At 42.3% G+C, this 12,250-nt stretch overlaps 1 protein-coding gene and 1 non-coding gene across 12 annotated transcripts in view; both read left to right on the top strand.

Moving 5' to 3' along the window:
- The window catches only part of ADGRF5 (adhesion G protein-coupled receptor F5), a 114,096-nt gene that overhangs the window by 42,355 nt on the left and 59,491 nt on the right, over window positions 1-12,250 (top strand). The window lies entirely within an intron of this gene.
- On the top strand, window positions 8,656-8,837 carry LOC138426096 (U2 spliceosomal RNA). The gene has a single exon (XR_011251522.1). It is a non-coding gene; the product is annotated as a U2 spliceosomal RNA (small nuclear RNA).

Raw genomic sequence — 12,250 nt, 5'->3', positions numbered from 1 at the left:
AATCACAAATTACTTTTCAACTGCTATTAGGCATTTTGTTACCCTTCCCAAGGTTTCTCTACTCCAAACTAGAGGGCCAGTTGGCCCTGATTTTGGACATTCTCTGGTGCTTTCTTGATCGTCTTGTTAAATTTGCCCATGTTGATTCTTTCTCTGGGTATTTTGATGAACATTTCACCCTGCTGCACAGTGCTAGCCCCTGACAGAGACCTCCTTCTCTTTCAACTCACTCATCACAGGTAAAGCAGGTAGCTTGTTCCCATTTTATGAAATACGAAACTGAGAGGCTCAGAATTCCAGGGGCACTGGAATGAGAAGAAGCCTTTCCAACCAAGAGGCTGATAACATCATGAGAGTGAAAATCATACAGAGTAGAGAATGAATGTGATTGGCTGGATTCTATCAGTTTTGGAGGAACGTGGGTTTCCAGTTGTGCTGAAAGTCTATCGGTAGATTCAGCTATTGCCTGGTCCAGATTTGAGCACATTCTAACACCTGCCATTGATTGGCATCATCCTCAGCAACTTAGCAAAAGAAAATGGTGCCCAGACACTTCCCTGGAACAACTGAGTGAGAATCTCTAGGGAAATCTCATGCTGTTTTGCTTGGTTGGTTTTGTTTGTAAATCTCCAAAGTGATTCTTTTACGCAGCGAAGGTTGAGAATTGAGTCCAAACCGTAAGAGACAAAGTCTAAATAGTGAAGCAGAAGTAATACTGCTTCAGGTCGCTCAGAAGTTGGGGTCAGACATGCCAGCAGGGGTGAGCATCTTGTTTTAGGATCTGGCTGCGGCTGTTAATGAGTGGAACGCTACCCCCCCCCCCACACACATCTGCAGGTGAGAATGAGGAGGCAACCCCAGCTCCCCAGACATGGCCCTATCTTTCGAGTTTCAACTGGAACCACCCCCTAGCTTCCATGCAGAGTCACTGGCTCCCTGTCACTTGCAGAGTTTATAGAATCTGATGAAATGTTCCAGGTAAACAGGATGTGTTCTTCTGCTGCCAAATGACTATGGGTGGGAGGGGGTCATCCTTTTATTCAATGTCACTTTAACATGTGTCTCAGTTCCCAGAAAAAGAAATACTAGTTATCTTTTGCCTGATCTGCCACTTTCTGGATTGATCTATATAGATGGGTAGAAAATAAATCAGAGTTGGGTTTTTGTTGTTGTTGTTTTTCAGAGCTTTTTTTTTTTTTAATCAGAAAATGTGCCCCTAGAAAGCTTCCCTGCCAACATCCCTCACAGAGTCCAAATTAGTATCGCTCGTTGCTGTAATCTTTGTCTCTAAGTGGGGGCCCTCACAGGCTCAGGCTCCCCCATGTCAGGGACTTTCAACCCAGAGTAGCTGCTTTAGGAAGGCTTGTTGAGTTAAGTATCTGTGTTCACTGTGGGGACGCTATGAATTCACACGGCTCAGCATTTCAACTCACATTGCCTGATTGTGGTGATGACGGTTAAAATAACTGGAGTCTTGCCTGTTTCCTAAAAGATAATCACAAAAGTGAAACCTTTAAAGTCACAGCTTAGTAGAAGCATCTATACTGATAGATGTGCAAAGAGCTGTGGAATTACGAAGACAGAGAATCCTTTCCTTTAATCAGTTTATACTCATAACTGGAGGCAAAGCACTGGTCCTGGGGATTTTTTTTTTTTTTTTTGGTCCTGGGGATTTTAATAACAACAGGTAATGTTTACTGAGTACTTATTTTGTGCTAGGCACTGTGTTCAGTACTTTACAGAGGTGGTTAAGTCATGTAGTTATTTCAATAATCCCATGCCTCAGTTTCTATTATAATGCCTAATTTATAGACAAAAGGACACACAATTTTAACTAAGTTGCCCGAGGCACAGAAAGCTGGCAAGTAGGCAGTCTGACTAGTCCATATGCCTAATAACTATGCTGTGCTACAAAAACCACAATAGAGCTACAGAGAAATCCGCATGCCAGGGCCAGAGAAGCAGCCAAGGAGGGAGATGCGGTGTATTCCTAAGAAAGGGTAAGAGTTCAGATTTAGCAACAGAATTGGCTATTATTGTGTGACTTGGGGTGTGTGATTTAATTTACCCAAGTTTCAGTTCCTTCATTAGTAAAATGGAGATAACTGATAGTTCTAATGATATAGGGTTTAAGGATTAAAATGAGCCTGGCATATCAAGTACACCGTTTAGTCTAATGACCGGCATATAGCTGGTGGTGCTGGTTTAGTCGCTAAGTTGTGTCTGACTCTTGGAACCCAAGCACTGTAGCCCGCCAGGCTCCTCTGTCCATGGGATTCTCCAGGCAAGAATACTGGAGTGGATTGCCATTTCCTTCTCCAAGGGATCTTCCTGATCCAGGAATTGAACCCAGGTCTCCTGCATTGTAGGCAGATTCTTTACCAACTGAGAGAAGCCTGGCATATAGCTAAGGCTTGATAAATGATAGCAATTCTTGTTGCTATTAAGGGAGTACAAAAGACCTGAAATAATGAGTAAATCTCAGAAGGGAGAAATGGGGCATTTCAGGTTGCCAAGAATAGTGTGAGAAGAAGTTAAGAGGTAGCAATCTCTTCAACCAATACTTAGTGTTAATATTTATGATGCATTTTGCAAAGAAAAAAAAAAAGGTACAATAAATGCTTGTGAGTAGGTCAGCCAGCCAGTTCTGTCTCCAAGTGGTACAGAAGATAATTGTGTCAGAGCTGGGTTACATTCAGTTGTGGTGACCATGCTTGCCAGGTGAATTAGCCCAGATTTCCTCTGAGCATTTGAGAATGTTTAGAGTATCTGACATAATAGCAATATATGCTACGTATAGAGTTTGGCATAGTAGCAATATATGACAGATAGTGTTCTAGGCAAATGAATTGGCAGATGGTATTGGATATTGGACAGGGAGGGAAAGAGGAAGGTTCAGGAGGTTGCTGCAGTCCTTTTGGTGATAATGGTTCTGAGCAGATGATACCATCCACGCCAATATGGCGGCCGAGGGAAAGAAAATGCGGGCGCTGGAGGTATTCACAAGACTGAGCGAAGGGCTGAATTGCTCCTCCCATTCCTACCCTCAAGGCTTGTGACCCAGAATACCTGTGGGGTTCTGAGCCTGGGAACCTGGAGAAAGAAGCCAGCAGTTTGTAAATCTGGGAAGAGATGGGTTAGGAGAGAAGAGAAACATTAGTTCTGGATGAGCTGAATTTAGACCCAGGTAGAAATAGTGCATTTGGGAAGATGTTAGAAAAGTGACTAAGGTGGAAATAAAGTCTGAGGGATTCTCATACAAATGGATAGTTAAAGCTGTACCCTAAGAGTGTCAAGAGAGATCAGCCAAGGACCCAGGGGAGGTTTGCAAGCCTACACTCAGACGGTGTAGGATGAGGAGGACGGAATCATAGGAAGAGGGAAAGGAGAAACGGCTGAAGTGAAGAGAGACCCCAAAGTGAAGTGAAGGAGAAAAAGGGGAAGGCATGAAGGAGGAGCAGCTAAGTGTTGTCAGAAACCAACAAGAAACCAGGAAGGACGAGGATTAGTGAATATCACACTTTAGAAGATGCTTTTCATGATGAGATGAGGACAAAAGTCAGACTATCCAGATTAAGAAAATCTTGGAATGGCCATGACTTCCCAGTGTGCTATATTTGGGGGGAGGGAATTTTAATCTGTAATATTTAATTAATATGCAATATTTAATCTGTAGTTTTTTTTTCATTTTAAGTAGCACACACACATCTTTTCTTCAAAATAGGCAAATAATTATTTCTATTGAAGTATACTTGGCTTACAATGTTGTGTTAGTTTTTGTTGTACAGCAAAATGATTCAGTTAGACATATATATATTCTTTTCCATTATAAGTTATTACAAATTATTGAATATAGTTCCCTGTCATCCAGTATTCTTAAATTCTACCAAAATGCCTAGGGAGGAAAATAGAAATTTAAGAGAAGTGAAGTCATTGGCCAAGGACCCCATGCCTGATGTCAGGGAGATGGAGGAACTGGGAGGTGGGAAGGGAGGGAATACAAAGATCTAAGAGGGTCCTGCCAATTACTAAAATGTTGGAATAGTTTAAACCACGTGGTAAAGACATAAGTGCTACCCTGGGCCCCTGGAGGGTCTGGAGTGTTGCCTCCAGTCTCTGCCCCCATCACTCAGTCGCTTGCCTTGGGCCCTTGGGCCCAGGGCCTCTGTTCTTGCAGTGACCAGAGATTGCTCTGATTGGCCCATTATTGTTGCTATTGGAAGACACAGTATTATTTCAGATCTTACCTCATAAAGAGTAGGACCACAAAACTGTAAGGCTTGGACCCATGCCCAAGCCCTTGGAGTCTCACAGCCAACCCCAGGGCCACCCTCCATGGCAGCTGAAAAACACCTCAGGCATTGTCTTGCCAGGGCTTAGGAAAACCCTTCCACGTGGTAAATGAAAGTACCAAGATGGTTGAGACAAGAACAGAGTTAGGAACTTACTGGTTTCATGGAGATGGCAATCTCCTGCTCAAAGGTTTCAGGGAGATGGCAATCTCCTGTTGTAAAATCCTCCAGTGATTTACAACAAGAAGGATGAAAGGTTATCAACGCCACACACATGTGCGTGTGTTTTGGAAAACTTGACCCCATTGTGTACAAACAAATGTTCCTCTCTAATCTGATAGGACTGAGTTACCCTGACACAATGCTTCTCCTGAACCTTATTTTAAGGCAAAGGAAAATGAAACAGGAAAAAAAAATTTTTTCAAGGCAGTTCTTTTATTGGTATTGTGTTTCGTGTTTGTGTTAAATAAATATTTAGTTTATAGTTCTGCATGTGCAAGGGAGATTCATCTTATTAGATAAGGTCAGCAAAGGCAAGTCATCACCTCTTGCTGTTGAAAACACAGATTTGTGAAGGCAGGCTGTTAGAGGAGTCCTTGAGAGCTTTTAATCTGTACTTCTGCACTCCAGGAGGGAGGTTATTGATGCCATCCTGTCTTTATTGCAGTCTTGAGCAAAGAATGATATGCTCTTTTCTCAGTCACTAGACATGTCTGATTCTTTGTGACCCCATGGACTGTAACTCACCATGCTCCTCTGTGGGATTTTCCAGGCAAGAACATTGGAGTGGGTTGCTATTTTCTTCTCCAGGGGATCTTCCTGACCTGGGGATAAAACTCGTGTCTCCTGCATCTCCTACATCTGCAGGTGGATTCTTTACCAACTGAGCCACCTGGGAAGCTCACGTGTGCATGCTAAGTTGCTTCAGTCATGTCTGACTCTTGGCAACCCCATGGACTGTAGTCTACCAGGCTCCTGTGTCCCTGGGATTCTATAGGCAAGAATACTAGAATGGATTGCCATGCCCTCCTCCAGGGTATCTTTCCAACCCAGGGATTAAACCCAACTGTCTTGTGTATCCTGCATTGGCAAGCATGTTTTTTATCACTAGCACCACCTGGGAAGCCCATAAAGAATAATACTCTCAGTCAAATTTTCAAAGAAAGTCCTGAAATTTGCTACTACCATGCATCATCTGCATTGAGGAACTCTGCTTTGAATTATTCTCTAATAGTAGAATAATATATATGCATATTTATTTTTAGTCTCCCATCTAGTCTCTATTTTGATCAAAAGTACATGACTCAGGCATATATATATGTGTATATATAGAACAAAACATAAGAAGATATATCTTTGGCTTCTTTGAAAGAATACAATAACCTGTTCAGTTAGTCAGACGCAGGCCAAGATGCATGCTTGCCTTGTTAGTGTCCTAGCATACAATGCAGTCCTTCTTTTGTTAAAAAGAAAGCCGTGTATATAGCATCACCTTCTGTGCATGATCTGAAACCAGGAAGTTTACCTATGGGAAGAATTGCCACTCTTTCTCTTCTACTTTTTAATAAGATTTCTTGTGTTCTATTTACCTGACCTCCTGTTTATAGTTGAACAAAGCAGAGAATCTCCAACCAGGATGTAGTCATTTTCCTGAGCACTGAAGGGTGGGTAGAACTGAATATGCAGCAATAATGTTGAGGCAAAGGGGCAGGGAAAAAATGGAGATTAAGAAACCAAGTAAATCACAGAATTACTTTGGTTTTGCCAAACAGTGAAAAATAGTTTGAGCAAATAATTACTCTTACATCTCAAAGATTAATTTTCATATTTTTACCTTTGAATGGACAATGGAAAAATCTCTTGCACTATTTTATTTATTTATTTTACTTATTATTTAATTATCAATAATCCATTTTGCAAACAAGTAAACCAAGTTTCAGAAAGGCTAAAAAAGAAACTTTCAATTCAGGTTCATATCTGAAGGCAAAGTCCCTGCTTCTCTATTCACTATTGCCTATGGGGCTGAATAAAACATCAACTGTGAAGGTTTGACCACAGTGTTTTTCTTTCAATGTTTATTTAAGTATCTGCTTGCATTTTCTGTCCCCCTCCCTTTTTTTCATAGTCTTTTTGTTGTTATTGTTTTATTTTTATTTACTTTTTTTATCTTTAGGACATGCTATGTGGCTTGTGAAATCTTAGTTCCCCAGCTAGTTATCGAACCCCTGTACCCTGATTTGGGAGCTTAGAGTCTTAACCACTGGACTGCCAGGGAAGTCCCAGACCATAGTCTTAGTTTTAAAAGAAAAACTACTCTTAGCTCAAGATCTGTCTTGCCCTATTTTAAATGATGAAAAAGTTACCAGCTTTAGTCGTGAAAACGTGATAGATGCCAGATCTGAAAAATAAGATCCAGGTCATGGAGGGCCTCCAGCATCAGCAAACACCATTGTCTTTGTTCTGGAAGCAGTGAAGAGCTGAACAGAGGTAACAGGTGTGAAGAGTCCTTGCAGAAGGTCAGTCTTGCATCTATGAAGATGGTAGGGTAAAGAGGAAAAGAAGGGAAGCCATCGCAGTGGTACCTGTGTGGGGCAGTGAAGGCTTAGCTAGCAGAGTCAATCAGAGGTGGAATGGACAAATGCAAGAGAGAGTTATGATTAGGCTTGGAAACGTAAGTGAGGTTACAATGGATTTGAAATAACTGTGAGAAAGTTTAGACTCTTTGAACAGCAATGGGACCATCAGAGTCCATGTCTTTCACCTCAATTTTGAAATTACCAAGGGCCATCAACTCCATGGCTTTGCCAAAAGGAAAATTGAGATGCAGAGGGGTGAAGTGACTTGCCCCAGATCATGAATGAATCAGTAGAAAGGTGAGGCTGGAACTCAGTTGCCTGGACTAGGGTTCACATAGAGAAAGCTTTTCACTTGTTGATAACCCCCCAAGAAGATCTCTAGCCCAAATGGTACCTTTTTCCCAAAGGAATAGATGGCTAAGTTTATAATTTTGTCACTACTACGTATCAGCTCTTTGGCCTTGGTGAGTTATTCATCCTTCTAACCTTCCATTTCCATATTTGAATATGGAATAATTAAGGATAATTTAGTGATATTATAGGATTAATTGAGAATGACATAATTCTTGAAGAGAGCGTCTATGCCTCTAATAGCATTAGGCCTGAGACAGATGTAATAGCACTATGAATACTGAAATAGCTCTAGGCCTGAAACAGATCTAATACCCGTGATCTGTAACCACCGCCATCACCGTCATCACCATCACCATCATCATCTTTGCTGATAATTATTCTCCATCATTATACGACAAATGACTTGTCCGACTATAGGACAATATAGTTGTCATACATTGTCCGCTATAGGACCATATTATTATCTAGATTTTTTGAAATCCTTAATTAATCTCTTTAGCCCTGACTAATTCAGCTCCCAGCTGCCTTTGAGACACACAGCCATTGCCAGGTCTTAGTTTTGTCATCTAAAAAAATTGGACATGTGTGCGTGTGTGTGTGTGTGTGTGTGTGTGTGTGTGTGTGTGTAGAGGGCTGGGGGTAGTATTTAAATGAAAGGCAAATTCTTTTTCTTTTTTCCTTAGCAAATCATTTGCTTTAAATTTATTTTTAATTGGAGGATAATTACTTTATAGTGTTGTGTTGGTTTCCGCCATACAGCAATGTCAATCAGCTATATGTATACATAGATCCCCTCCTTCTTGAGCCCCCCTCTACCAACACCCCATCCCACCCCTCTAGGTCATCACAGAGCACCAGGCTGAGCTCCCTGTGTTACACAGCACGTCCCACTGGCTATCTGTTTTACTCATGGCCGTGAATATATGGCAATGCTACCGTCTCAATTCATCCCACCACTTCCTTCCCCCACTGTGCCCACAAGTCTATTCTCTACATGCATAAAGATTAATTCTAATCTGTCTTTCAGTTTTAACTGTGTATGTTTTGTGCTATAGTCAGATAACCCATTTTTTGATTTTCATAAAAACATTCACAGTATAAATAATAAATATTGGGTAGCAGACCAAAGGGTCAGACTCACACTTCTTGGGTGATAAAAAATAAAAAGAAGTATCATTTTTATTGAATTCTGTATTAGTTTTCTCAGAGTGCCATAACAAAGACCTGCAGACTAGGTGACTAAAACAACAGAAATTTACTTTCTCACAATTCTGGAGCTTGGAGGTCAGAAATCAAGGTGTCAGCAGAGTCGGTTTTTTCAGAGGCCTCTCTCCTTGGCTTGGAGATGCTGTCTTCCTCCTGTGTCTTCACGTGGTTCTCCCTCTGTGTAGGTCTGTGTCTTAATCTCCTCCTCTTATATAAGATGACTGTTCATCGTCTCTCAGCCTTTGGGCTAAGATCAAGTATAGTATCTGTTCTTATAAGGGCACTGGTCATATTGGATCAGGACCCCACCCATATGACCTCTTTCTAACTTAATGACCTCGTTAAAGACCTGGTCTCCAAATAAGGTCACATTTTGAGCTACTGGGGGCTGGAATTCAACATATTAATTTTGGAGGGCACAAATCAGACCTTAACAAATTCAACCATGACCAGGCTTTTTCAAGCTTCATGGGCACAAGTCTCTAATCTCCACAACAATGCTGCAAGGCCAGTACTGTGATCCCCATTACTCATATCAGGAAACTGAGCCTCTGTGGGGTTAATGTCTCACCCACAATTAATAAGTGGTGAAGCTGGAATCAGAACACAGGCCTGTTTGGCATCAAAGCTGGTGTTCTTTCCACTGTAGTCTATTACAGGAAAGAGGGAATTACTGGGGCCTAAAGCCCTTACATTCATTCTTTTTTTCCAAGGCAGAGCAGAAAATAGCTCTGCCTTCCCTTGTTGATGATGACTGTTCAGGAGAACAATGTGCTCTCAGGGATGGTGGCCGAGCCTTCGTCACAGTGGTTGGACAAGCTACCCTTGGTAACATCCACTAAGGGCTCAAAGGACAGGTAAACATCACCCTTTGGGATGTTTTGTTCCCTTTAAACAGGGATAAGCCTCTCCACTTACGGTCTTCTCCTTTGCCTGAAATTCTCTTTTCTCTCCCCCATCACATGTTTAAGCATTGCCAATCCTTCAGGGTCTGGTCAGTGACCCTGGTCACTCCAAAATCCACCCAACTCCCCCAGGCCAACATTTTCTAGTCATCTTTTTACTTCACACTGCAGCTCACTTTCCCCACCAGGCTCATCTGTCCGTGGAATTCTCCAGGCAAGAATACTAGAGTGGGTTGTCGTTCCCTTGCCCAGGGGATCTTCCTGATCCAGGGATTGAAGCCAGGGCTCCTGCATTGCAGGCGGTTTCTTCTCTGATTGAGCCACCAGTGAAGCCCTGGAGACAGGCCCAAACGGGGGCAATTCTTACTGTTATTTACTAGCTGGACAACCTGAATAAGTCTAGTAACCTCTCTGAAAGCCTTCATTTTCTCTTCCATGAATTAGGAGGAAACACTTACCTCCAAGTCTTATTGTGAGGCAAATTAAGTGAACGAACATACTAATAATTACATTTAGGGCAGTGTTTGGTACCTAGTAGACATTTAGTAAATAGCGTCTTTTAAGCTCACATTTTTCTTTCAGTCTGTTTCATGCCTTTCTGATATGATTGAGAGCTTTTTCGAGACAAGGAACATAACTTATTTCATTTCATGCATGCTTAACTTAGCACGATTTTAGGCCTATGGAACGTTCTCTCTCATGTTGTAACTGTGCACCACATTTGATACTACGTGAAATATGTGACACAACCTCAAATAACAGCCTTGGCTGCTGAATTGCATCAACTATTGGGTAGATGACCTCTGAGTCTATACTCCCATCAATCCATTCATTCATCCACCATTGATTGATTGCCTCCTAAATGCATCCCCCCTAAGATTCTGTTTCTATGTAATTTCTTTAGTGGAGAGAGGACTATAGGCTTGTGATAGAAAGTGCCAGGAGTGTGGCTAGGGCAATGGGATGCTGAAAGCAGGGACCTGCAGACCTCAAACCTCCGTCTGCATCAGAAACAAGCTGGGGCGGATACAGCCACCCCCTCACTCCTGCCCCCACCAAAAATGCTAATTCAGTTGATCTGACATGATGTTAAAACAACAAATGAAGAGAGGAAGCAAAGAAATTCCCCTGGAGCTTATTCTGATGCGCAGCCAAGGATAAGAACCATTTAAGCAGATGATGCTCAAATACTCCAGCAAGCTTCCTTCTAGGGTGGTGCTACCCAGGGTGATGTTAAGGGGAGAAGTTGTGCTTGGACCCAAGCCAGAAGCAGAGACCTGAACTGGAGGAAGGAGGAGGCACCTGGGCAGAGGGTAATCAAATGTGGGCTTTCTTTTACCTTCTGCCTTCTTTCTCCCCAGGAGGAGCCAAGGAGAGTATTAAGGCTGGGGTCCCCAGGGAAGAGGGGCTGAGGACACCTGAGAGCACAGCAGGGCAGAGCTGTGTAGAGCTTAGGAAATCCTTTCCAGAACAAGCCTCACTATTACCCTCTATATACTAAGCTTGGAATCACATCTTGATGATGACATTGGGTCATCAGACCTCACAGATGAGGCCATTTCATGAACAGTCTTCGTAACTTGCAAGGCGTACAACCCCTTGACTTCTCCTCCCACCCCTTCAATCAAAATTGGGCTGCTCAGAGCTGATGAAGGGATAGAGACCAGTTCATTTGAAGCCCTGGTTGTTCAGAAGATTTAGGAGAACAGTTCCCTGATGTGTTTCAGGTCAGTTTCACAATGAATGTTCCTGGTGCATAATCCCTCTGAGAGAGAATGTGGTTTAAGACCGCTTCAAGTAATCTAGACCTTTGTCCTCCAAGAGCAGTAGTGCTGAGAATCACTGCCACTTCTTCCCGGCATATGATGTCAGGGTGCTTGGTTCCCCTCCCCCATCTTCTGACTTCACAGACAGGAAAATGGAGTCTGAGGAACCAGGAAGTTGCTCATCCATCACAAGGTTACTGCTGAGCATGAGGTCATACCTCTCAGCTTTTTCTAAGACACAGCAGGCTCATATACATTGGTGAGTTTTAGTAGACAGTGTCCAGAATTTATAATTTCAAAGGATAAAGAAATTGAGAATGACATAAGATAATTCTCTTTTTCTGTCTCTGCTTGTCACTGAGTCTTTTAGTTGTTGTCTGCCGTTTATGCTGGAGAAGGAAATGCCAACCCACTCTAGTATTCTTGCCTGGAAAATCCCATGGACAGAGGAACCTGGTGGGCTTCAGTCCATGGTGTCGCAAAGAGCGTGACATGACTGAGCGACTGAGCACATTTATTCCAGGAATTTGGAATAAATAGGAACGTCTTGGGGATTTACAAAAAAAGGGGGAGCCCTACTCAAGATATATCACCTTGATGGTGGAATTCTACTCTGAGCTTTTCGTTGGATGGATTGGGAGTTTTTTCCCATTAGCCAAGTTAAACAGCCTCCACTAGCTTCCTCACTGATGAAAACAGCTGGAGGGTTACTGAGACATTATTGATGTAGGTGAGAAAAGTTCATCTTCAGAACTCCTCCCAAACATAGTAGGAACCCTGAAAGTGGGACTGAGCTTCAGCTGGTATCCTTGTTCATATGGGTCAGGCTCATGCCATATTGGTTGTCAAATATTTTTAATATTACCTCTCTCTCAAAACAATGGCCTTCTTCCTTTAAGTGGAGGACCTTCCCTTTATCCTTATTATGTAACTGATGACTTATTTTGGGGGGCTCCAAAATCACTTTAGATGGTGATTGCAGCCAGGAAATTAAAAGACGCTTACTCCTTGGAAGGAAAGTTATGACCAACCTAGATAGCATATTTAAAAGCAGAGACATTACTTTGCCAACAAAGGTCCATCTAGTCAAGGCTATGGTTTTTCCAGTGGTCATGTATGGTTGTGAGAGTTGGACAGTGAAGAAAGCTGAG

The sequence above is a fragment of the Ovis canadensis genome, chromosome 20 (assembly GCF_042477335.2).
Source record: "Ovis canadensis isolate MfBH-ARS-UI-01 breed Bighorn chromosome 20, ARS-UI_OviCan_v2, whole genome shotgun sequence".
Taxonomy (NCBI): Eukaryota; Metazoa; Chordata; class Mammalia; order Artiodactyla; family Bovidae; genus Ovis; species Ovis canadensis.
Note: the sequence above shows the minus strand (reverse complement) of the source record. Positions and strands in the feature narration are given on the sequence as shown.